This window comes from Bactrocera latifrons, unplaced genomic scaffold (genome assembly GCF_001853355.1).
Source record: "Bactrocera latifrons isolate USDA-ARS-PBARC rearing strain unplaced genomic scaffold, ASM185335v1 scaffold_34, whole genome shotgun sequence".
NCBI lineage: Eukaryota > Metazoa > Arthropoda > Insecta > Diptera > Tephritidae > Bactrocera > Bactrocera latifrons.
The window spans coordinates 365,433-376,448 of NW_017536979.1; the positions used below are offsets into that span (position 1 = coordinate 365,433).

The following is an 11,016-nucleotide window of genomic DNA, read 5'->3' on the forward strand; positions in this document are numbered from 1 at the left end:
AGCGCGTTTCAGATAGCTTCCAAGAAACGTTATCGCTTGCCGACATCCTGTCGATAATGGTCATTCTGAAGATTGACCCAGCAGCCGCCTCTTCGAGCCGAAGATGGATTATAAATTTATTTAGCACTCTTAAATACATTTTGAATTATGCCTGAAAAAAATCGATAAATTTTAAAACTTAAGCTTATCTCTCAGGAGTGTGGACTGTCCTAGACCTTTAAAAAGAACAACCAGCGAAGTTTCTTAACGTGCTACGTTCTTTTTACCTTGGCATTACGTTTTCTCTCAACGCTTTTAACTGTAACGTTGTGTAACTGTTCAAGTTCATATTGGTTGTGTTGAGTACTGAGAAGTACCTTTGGAGCTGAGAATCACTAGTGTTGTACTCATTCTTTATTTTCGCAGCGCTTTATTGCTTCTCATCGTTACACATGCATTACCAATGTCTTCTAGTGTTACCTTATTGAAATACAGAAATAAAAAAGTAACAACAAATGCAATAAAAGAGATAATTAAATAAAAACTTTAAGTCATGGCTTCAACTCGCATTGTGTTCAACAATTGCCAGCAATTTAATTCACACACAATTGAGCTTTAATTTGTTGCAACTTCAATGACCCTTGAATCAACACTCCATTACAGGTTTATCGCTCACTCAAACGCTCCACGCCTCCCAAGCAGATATGAATCGCGATAAATAAATTGCACATAGCGGACAAAGGAGGCAAGGCGGCAAGGCGGCAACGACTCGTGGCGGCGAGTGCCCACAGCAATTTGGCATTCCACTTGACGTGCCGCTTGCTGCTTCCGTTTCCAGAATAAAACGCAAACATTAGTATATAAATGCAACAAAACAGCGCCACTACCCACTACCGGCATTGCTGATGCTGTTGTTGTTGTTACTATTGCTATGCTAGCTGGTCGCTTTATTGTTATGACGAGCGAAGTGTTTGTTTGCGCCAAGCGGTTATTGTTGTTGACTGCGATTGTATTTGTAAACAGAAACTGGCACACATCCGCAACTCTCCTATTGCACTGACACACACGCACGTACAACCACCTACACACACTTCTGTGCAGTGAAGTCCAGTTGCATGTGGCATTTATGCTGGCTTTCAAGCGGCTGCGGAGGCGTCAAATGCCACAGTGGCAAGAGTTTCGCCATCACAGACCATTGCACACACTCTAACACAAATGCTCGCGAAAATGTAAACACTCATCGCTGTTGACCTTTGTGGGCAGTCAGTGGCGTACAACCAATACATAGGCATACGTGTATGTGAGCCAATAAGTGTGCGCATTCATAAACGAAAATCTTGTTTTGTTTATTTCATCACTGTACCGTTATTATTGCGTGCTTTGCCGCTGTTGCAGCGCTTGTTTGGGCGCACACGCGTACAATTGTTGCATTAGGCTTAGTTGCATCACTCCAATTAAACGCGGCTTTTAGCAATGAAGGTGCAGAAGTCGTAAACACCATTCTATTTGTTGTGGCACCAAACTATTGACCATTACTTCTTTTGAATACTCTCGAGATTTATTTATTTATTTACATTGCAAATGCTTGCTTTCCAAGAATCAGAATTTCTTAAGTCAGATCCAAGCCTTTTTGCTTCAATGTAGTCTACTAACGTCTCAGTCTAATCTCCATCTGAGTTCATATTCGTTGCCCTAAGAAGAAGGTTTACTAACTGACTTATAGTCCGATCAAGAAATGCTCTGGTAAAAAGATCTATAATTTATTTTCTGAAGTGCTCCAATGTAACTTCGTACTCCGAGTCGGTACTGTCCCGTAAAAGTTTTCGACATTTTGCGATCGTAGCGGGCAGCATATTGACGAAGTCCAGTATTTTGTTGGGTGCTAGCGAGGCGATGTGATCCCTATAAGGAAACATGGCTCCAAGGGCCTTCGACCTGCGCCTACAGACTGCAATGCAGTCGATTAGCAGGTGCTCTATCTACAGGCTCTTAGCAAAGTCAATCTCTCCGCAATTAAAAGTGCTCTGACTGGACTCCAATGGTTGGCGGTATGGCTAAATATGCTGTTTGTAGGAAGGAGGCGGAATCAGCCTGTCACTTCCTTCTCTATTGCCCAGCTGTTGCCAGACAGAGAACAAAATATCTCCGTAAACACAGCTTTGATGAACCTAATGAAGCTACTGGAATATTGATATAAACCGACTTAATAAATTTGTGGTATGCACAAAACGATTTATCGATCGCTTAACCTCACGACCTAACCATTATTAACCGAACCTAACCTGACCTTGACAATTTACCTTAGTTTAAAAAAATTTATCAAAATAAATTTAAAAAGAGAAAAAATAATTTCTGCAGTTGTTCTGGAGAAGCTTTCTTCGTCGGAAGGACAGGTTAGGTTAGATTAGATGGCTGATCAAAGAACGCGTTGACTATTATATGTAGTCTTTTGCGTGGTCATAGAAAATAATAACTCCTGTGTTCGAACTTATAAATTAGCAAAGCGCTTAGTAGCCAATATAAATTTACTCAGGCGTTTAATTTCCACTGCCTAGAGTTCGGTGGGATGTCTGAAGATATTCCAAGTGTTTAACAAACGTGGACCACCAAGAAGGAAGTGTTGAGTTGTTTCTACCTCATCTTCTTCCATACAGCTTTTGCAGATGGCGTCTCGTAGGTTTCCTAGCCTTACTATGCGGATGCCAATAGAGCTACGTCCAGATATAAGCCCTAAAACCAGGCAGAGGCTAGGCTTACTGACGGTAAAGAGGTCAATATGATAATACAGCGCTGGCCAAGCTTCCGCGAAGCCCAGCTATCTAGTAGTAGAACATAAGAAGATCACCGACTTGCTTCGATTCTACCGTTAGCGCTTCTAGGGTGTCTTTTCTTGCTAGCTTATCAGCTTTACAATTTTCTGCGATTCCGCTGTGGATCATACAGATAACGAGGTTAAGCACACTTTGATCAGCCCTGAACACACTTTTAAAGAGTTCGAGGCTGGTACCGCCCCGCAAGCTTTGACCCATCCGTAAATAAGGACCACACTTTGTATTATTATTATGTAAATTTGAAGAAGAGACATACCTTATTTTGTATTGCTTTTACGAATTTTATAAAGTGTAGAAAAATAATATGATTTCATTTCTCGATCTAGATCCCAACACGGATGGAAACAAAAATGATAGAAAGAGTCTAATTTAAAACTCTTAAAGCTTAATCCAGCTTGAAATAAAATTTACTGTAGCCTCAACAATTGTTGTCCATGGTCTCAAGTAAAAATTGCATATTTCCTTATAAGTATTAAAGAGTAAAATAAAACCTCCTTCGAGTCGGATTTGAACCAGCGACCTATGGATATCTATGTATATCTCTTCTTCGATTGGTTTACACTACAGTCCACCGCTCTACCAACTGAGCTATCGAAGGTGATAATTGAATGAAATAGTTAGAAACTTAGTCTTTGGTATACGAGTGGGAGAAAGAGAGGGGAAGAGAGAGAGAGAGAGTGAAAGCATAACAACATTAATGCAAAATAATGCAATTTTATTTTTATTGAAATTAATGTATTTCCATCACACTGTTTTGATAAGAATTTTGCTAAAAGCAACAAAAGTTGTCGAAATCTAAAAACAAAATTCTAGAATCTTAAAAACCATTATCACAAAAAGTTTCATCACCGCAGTAGCGAATATTTTGAATACAAAAAACTCGGCGTTGTCAATTTCGCGATTAGATAAGAACGCCAACAACAGCAACAGATGACTTTCGGGTGTTTAATGGTTAAATGTGCGCTTAAAGTGAGAAAATGTGAAAGTGCAACACAAATAAGGTGAGACGTTTGCCAGAAGGGATGCGGCTAAGCATGGAAAGATTTAAGAGCTATCTGGTGAGCTCTTAAGAAAAATTGGGTTATGTGTGCGACGCTGCGCTGTTTGATGGCGCTATGAATGAGTAAAATTCCTCAAAAACTTTTGCCAAACTATGAACGTAAAGAAGTCGCTCGTGTGTGTGTGTGTTTGGGTGTTAAGGCAATGCGGCTGTGAGCCGAGCTAGAATTACATGTAAGGCATGATATTACGTTTTTTACAGTTAGGCAGCCAAAGTTGAACTGCGCTAATGCAAAATTACAAGCATATGCATGTATGTGTGTGTGTGTATTTTTTATATTACGACATTTTTGTTGAAGAATCTTTGCAAACTCTGGCTGGCTTTACAGCACGTGGGAGATATGTATATGCCTTGTAAGGGATAGGCAGGGATATTAGGCTGTAAGTAATGCTTGAAGTGGGTTGTGTAAAAGGAAAAATTCAAATTAAAATCATATTGCATTTACTAGTAAAATTTTGGTGTATAATTCGGTGATACCTCCTTGGATATTCATTTCTCCTTAAACAGGGTTGCCATCCGTTCAAAAACCTGTTGCTGTATAAATTTACCTTTAAATGAGTTGCGACATAAATAAAAATGTTGTATTTCTCTAAAATGCACAACATAAGGTTGCCATCAGGGTTGTGAATTTTTTTATTTACAAATTTTCGATTAAAAATTAAAAAAAAAAAAATAAAATAAAATAAAACAATTTTATTTTTAAATTAAGCCTAAATTATTATTCTTTTTCTTTTCATACAAATTTTTAAAATAAAAAAAATCACAACTCTGATGGCAACACTATTTATTGAACTTATTTTATATATAGCTGGATTAGGGATTAATTGTTTCTCTGATTTGAAGAAGCAATTATTTATTTTTAAATGAATAATTTTTTTGCGTTATTTTGGATAGGGTTGCCAACTCACAATACAAATTAATTATTAGCCTTAAAACTGAGTGATGATTTTCGAATTTCCTACCACGAATGTTATCATCTAAAAAGCCTTGAAAAAATTTTAATTTGAAATACAAGTAAAAGTGAAGATTATTTGTCTGCTCTGCGCTTCTCATTTCCCCCACTGCCGCTTTATTCGCATACTTTTTTGGTCAACTTTTCTCGCGCACCTTTACTTGCTGATATTTACGCTTTATTTTTATTTGTTGAAAACTTGCGGGCGTTTGCTAATTTGTAGCATGCACTTCAATTACCGTTACAGAATTGCAACATTTTTCGTAGCACTTTAAACTTTTGCTGTTGTGCAGACAGCGCCAGACACGCGTCAAGTAAACGGCTACTAAGTACAGTTTGCTTGTGCGATGGTCGGCATCAAGTGCAAGATATGTTTATAAGTATGTGTATGCACTCATTCGAAGCCAAAAGTTTAAACTTTTCAAGTTTAGTAAATACAATGCATAGACTCCGTTAACGGAGAGAAAACTTCTGTCGGGAAAGGGTTAAACAGGACATTAGCGGCAATATAGAGAGGTAGTAATCAGCTGCCTGCTTTTGACCCTAATTTCATTTCATTAAAAACACGAAACTATTTAACTATCTTATATTCATCTCTCATGCAATGGCAATGGCAAAGCTTCAAGCATTTTTCTGCTTTGAAAAATCATCTCACAAGAAAAGATTGCCTGTTCGGGGTCTGACAAGTCCACCAATTTAACGAATAATAACAGAAAATTGGAGAAAAATCCTAACCTAGAATACGAAAACCGTATTAACCCTCAATTATATTTAATGTAAATCTGCTTTTTCTTTATTGCCAAATTGGAGGATGGAGCCATGGACTTGATCTTCTTCCTTTATAGTAGTTTTTCTTATACAAATTATCTGCTTCATTATAGCATCAGGGTTAAAATAAATTCGTTTCCTTTTAGAAAATAAAATTTCACCAATATAAACTTACATGTTAGTGTATAATTAAGAGCCCCTTAGCCAACAGCTAATTATATGCTCTACTCCTTTTCCGTGTTTTTATTGCGCTTTCGCTCCAATACGAGCACTTTTAAAACTCTCATTCAACTTTCACGCCATTCTAATGTCTACTCCACCATTTGTTTTGTTGTTTGTTTGCAAAAGGCTTGCCCACTAAGCGCATACACACACACACACATACACACATGGGCTGCAGCACATATGTGTGGCAGGTGTGTATAATTAGCGCACCAATTCAGTTGCCTTTGAGATAAAATTAGGTGAGCCTGAATTCATAGAACGGATAAAATAGAACTCATTACCTTTATACACGAGGGCTCTCACATATCTACTCATACACACACGTGCGCTAACATGTTTGCATGAGTGTGAGTTTGTGTGTGTGTGTGTGTGAGCGCTTGTATATTTAGCTGTGCAAATTGCAGCGTTGCATAGCATACGCGCCACAATCCCGTTAATCGCCTAACAAACTCAAATACTCGAAAGTAGGTTGGACCGCAGCCGAGTGCTCTCCGCCGCTGAATACAAATACAAATTAGCGCAATAATTCCACCAACTACTTGTGAAAACAAGCAATTGATTGTTGCCAATTTTTGCTGTGTTCTTCTGCTCTGCGGCTGAGCCCATTGCTTTGACTGACACACTGTGCGCAGCCATATTCCGCCTCGGTGCCAGCGAAGGACATTTCGGCACTCATTTTCCCCGCGCTCAACGCAGCTTATCGTTATTGGATTTTGTTGCTGCAGGCAGCTTAGGTACACATGTGTGTGTGTGTGTGTAGGCTGTTCATGCTGCGGACACTTTTCAGAAGCAATAGAGCTTCAACGCAAGAGAAGCACTGACATGAGGCTATTCAGAGGAATACAAAGGCAACTTAACTCAATGTGAATAGTTCGCTCTGCAGAAGTTTCTTTTCTACGCAAAGCTTAAGTTAAAGCCAAGATTGAGCGCACTTTCATTTGCAGTTATATGCATTAGGGTGGTCCAAAAAAAAATTTTGTTTTCTGGTATTCTGAAATCAGGGTGGTAGATACCTTTACAGAAATCTCTCCCAATGTGAGTGTTTAATTATAAAAGAAACGTTCTCCGCTTTACAGTTTTTATTTGTTTCTTATCAGATCGAAAACCTCATACTCGCTTCCAACTACTTGAAAAAATTTGGAAATTTGCGTTTGGAGATTTTCTTAGAGTTGTCGAAGAACCTGTTTTCCAGAGCAAAAGCGAAAAAAAAGTATTTTACCCACCCTAATATACTGATATATACATATATCAATACAGTTCTATGTAACTCTATATAAATAAAAAGTTTAAGTAGCAAAAAGAACAACATATCAGCTTATGCGCACTGCCTGTAAGATTTCGCAAAGTGCGCTCCGAAGAATCACAAGTGAAAGTTCCGATGTTCAGCAGAAGACAAATCTTTGCAAAGTGCAGAAGTTTAGATAAAATTCACTTTCATGGCTGCACTGTGTGTCACTAACATATTTTCAGTTCCTTCCACAAAATTTATAGCTGCCATTGTGCCGGAGCCACCTCGTTGACGCTCTGCGCAGTTGTAACACAATTCCACGCACACATACTCACACAAATGCTGGCAAGTGAAGTATTTACTCGCAGCAGCCTCACAATGTCTATGAAATATTTAAAATGATAAATTGTTGCATTTGCAAATTTAATTATGCAGCAAGTTTGCTTCCTAGGACCCCCGTGTGTTCCAAATTTATATACAAATACTTACAGCGCTATAATTTTAAGTGCTTGAAGTGAGAGTTTCAGCTAAAAGTAGTAAAAATAAGTAAATAGTTTTTAAAAGCGGAAAAAAGAAAGAAAATGGCTTCAGAAATATAAAAAGATATGTAAAAAAAAATATTTTTTTTGTTTAATATAAAATAATTTTATATATCACATTAATATAAAAATAAAATAGATTCCATTTGTTAGTAAATAATTATGTAATCAAGCTTCTTAGGTTTTCTTTGCTTATAACATTTTTTCACCAGAAGTTGAAGCACAAAATTTCTTCCCGCCAAAATCGCTTGGTCTCAATATTTTCACGTAAGCACTTTTGTTGTAAACACTGACATCTGTACACTTAGCAAACTTTCAGCCACACAATATATTGGAAAAAAGTACCGTCACGTGGCAATGATGCCGGCAAACTGTTTACGGAATGTCCATTCATTTCGGTCGGCTCTGCCAGGGAGTTGTAAGCAGTTCGTTTGCAACATGTTCGAGAAGGCAAAGAAATTCATGTTGTGGGAAACAGTTGTACTAGTTGTCACACTTAAAGTTCTTCGTTTTTGTATAAAAATGTAAGGGTTCTCGATATTAGCAAGGTCCTTAAAGGTTCAAATCGCTATTCACTTAGCATATTTTCGGTTATAAATGAGCACTATTTGTGTCAATCATGATCGTGAAGTTTAATGCATTGATAACAATATTACCAAAATGATGAACTTATTTGATAACATTCTTTTTTGTGTTTTTGATTAATTGGAAATAAATATCGAGAAGTAAGGCTTTTGGTAGCAGAATAGAAAAAAAAGAGAGCCGCATTCGTAGCACAGTAATGGTCAATATGAATACGGATGTGAATGAGAAAGCGAAGTTCTTTGAAAAAGTGTTTAAGTGGTTAGCTCAACGACATTGAATTAACAATTAAGGAGCATATCAAGTATCTGGAAGTATTTTTGGATAGCAGACTGATGTGAAAACACAATATGAGGGAGATGAACCACCAATCGACATTGTAGAAAACTTTGCAGTAAAAATCAACTGAGTTTGGATACCTCTTAAAACAGATCACATACATAACCTCACGCTTGATTTGCGAGAGAGAAAGTACAAAGTCACACTAAACGATGGTCGGCAGGAGCAAGCGACTCGCCAGCGGAACCTGTAACATTTTCACAGACGGATCGAAAATGCCGTCAAAGTGCTATACGTCTGTCTACCGAAGCAGAGCAGGAAATATTCATTAAAAATGAAATACAACGAAATTTCCGAAAGCGCTGATAGATAGATCTGAACCAGATGGAATGCCTTAGGGGCACACATAAGTAAGGAAGGGGGTAAGGAAAACACACAAACTGTTTACTTACACGGTCTCGAAAGGACAACTCGGCAATTGTTGGTCTAATGACAGGTCGGAAGTGTAGAGAAGTAGGCATAAGAGCCTAGAGAGTACCTCCGAGGCCTCTGTTCAGCATTAAGCAGAGCTCATCAAAATTTTATAAAAGTTGTTCTCAAGGTTCGCAAAGTGTGTGGACGCCTTGTATGACGAATACTGCAGCTCAAGTTGAAGTCTGTCACCATATGGAAACAGTAACGACTTAGGGTGGGTAAAAAAAAAATCGATTGGTACTCTGAAAAATATGTCCTTAGACACCTTTAAGAGAGTCTCTCAAAGTATAAGCTCTTTAGTGTAACGGGAAAGACCTCCTTTTTACAGGTTTCTATTGGTACTTATTATAAGATATAACAATTCAAATCTCGCTTCCAACTACATAGAAAATATTTCGTTGTATAGATAGGAAAATTGAATGCTCTACAAAATGGTCTGTTAAGAGTTTTTTGTAAATATAACCGTTTAAAAGATATCAACGGTGCCTAAGGACCAATTTTTAAGAGCAACAAGCGTAAAAAATATTAGTTTTGGACCCATACTAATGAACATACATTAAAATGCATGGCGTGAGAACTCCATTCAAATCTCACATTCTTGCAGCTTTCAATTCGATAAGAGTCGTATACAATTCTATGATAGTGTGAGTAAGTAACTTTGCCTTCAGATCAAAGTTTCAACAAAAATAAACGAAAAATTGAGAAGTGAGCAAAACGTAATAATTGCCATCGCAATAATTAATAGTTCTATGCTTATTACCCAATTTGGTTAAAAATTCTTAGCAGAGCAACAACAAATAAAATTACGGAATAGTAATTTAAGTAGCAAACGATAAATCAATGCCTCGATGCCCTTATGCGAGTAGCAAACAGGTCCTTACCGGCTAACAAGCATTTAATGAAGATTCTCACATCAAAACAGAAGAGTTTCAGTGCACACACACGCACAGACGCACATTGGTGCAATCATGGGTACCAACAGACAGAAGTTGAACGCAGCGAAGATGGAAAATGCACTTGACCGTGACTCTGGGCGTTTGCACAAATGTAAAGCTAATGCCGACAAGCTGGAAGATGAAAGCGCCATAAATTATTCACAAGTGAAACGATATTGCTGATCAGCAGGGAGAGGCCAAACGACTAAGTGGACGGACATGCTACACTTGGCTGGAGTTGAAGCGGGAGCGAGTGAGAGCTGTGTATAGCAATGGAACAAAGCCACGTTGATGCCCATTTATATACAAATATTCATGCATTTGGTGCTATGTGTGTGTTTGTGTATATGTGTTGCGTAAATGCAGCCAAATGCATTGCTTATACTAGCTCAGTGGCATTTATTGTCTCATTTTTATGCCCTGAACAGGGCACGAAGTTTGTAACACCCAGAAAGAAGCGTCGGAGACCCTATAAAGTATATATAAAAATGAGCAGTATGTTGAGGTGAGTCGATTTAGCCATGTCCGTCCGTCTGTATATATACGAACTMGYCCYKCAGTTTTTAAGATATCGTWTTGAAATTTTGCAAACGTCATTTTCTCTTCAAGAAGCTGCTCATTTGTCGGAACTGCCGATATCTGACCACTGTAACATATAGCTGCCATACAAACTCAAGAATCGCAATCAACTTCTTGTATGTAAAACTTTCACATGTTTCTTCACGAAATTTGGTATGATTATTTTCTAAAGCAACAATGTAATGTCCGCAGAAATTGTTAAGATCGGTTAACTATAGCATATAGCTGCCATACAAACTGAACACATAGTTAGTAAAAGAAATGCACATGTGAAGGGTATATTAGGTTCGGTGCAGCTGAAGTTAACGTTTTTTCTTGTTTACTTTGCAAAGAGGTATTTCTATTAGTATAATCCATATGCAGCAAACAAACTCTTGATAGAAAGAATAACTTAAAGAGTAGCTTCGAAAGCGTTACTGAATTCGAGTGGGAATTCTGATTTAATAATCTGATTTTTTAAATTAAGAACTTCGTAGAATGTAGGACTGAACTGCGGTGTTTACGCCAACTCAATATTAACCTGACTGATTTGACAGAGAAATTTTATACTCTTGCTACAAGGTATTATATTTTTGTTCACTTAAC

The 11,016-nt window shown here is 37.7% G+C and overlaps 1 non-coding gene across 1 annotated transcript; it reads right to left on the reverse strand.

The window, feature by feature from the left end:
- Positions 1 to 3,302: 3,302 nt before the first annotated feature.
- On the reverse strand, positions 3,303 to 3,408 carry Trnay-gua. The gene is made up of 2 exons: positions 3,372 to 3,408; positions 3,303 to 3,338 (listed from the first exon to the last, which is right to left on the reverse strand). It is a non-coding gene; the product is annotated as a tRNA-Tyr (tRNA).
- Between the last annotated feature and the right edge of the window lie 7,608 nt (positions 3,409 to 11,016).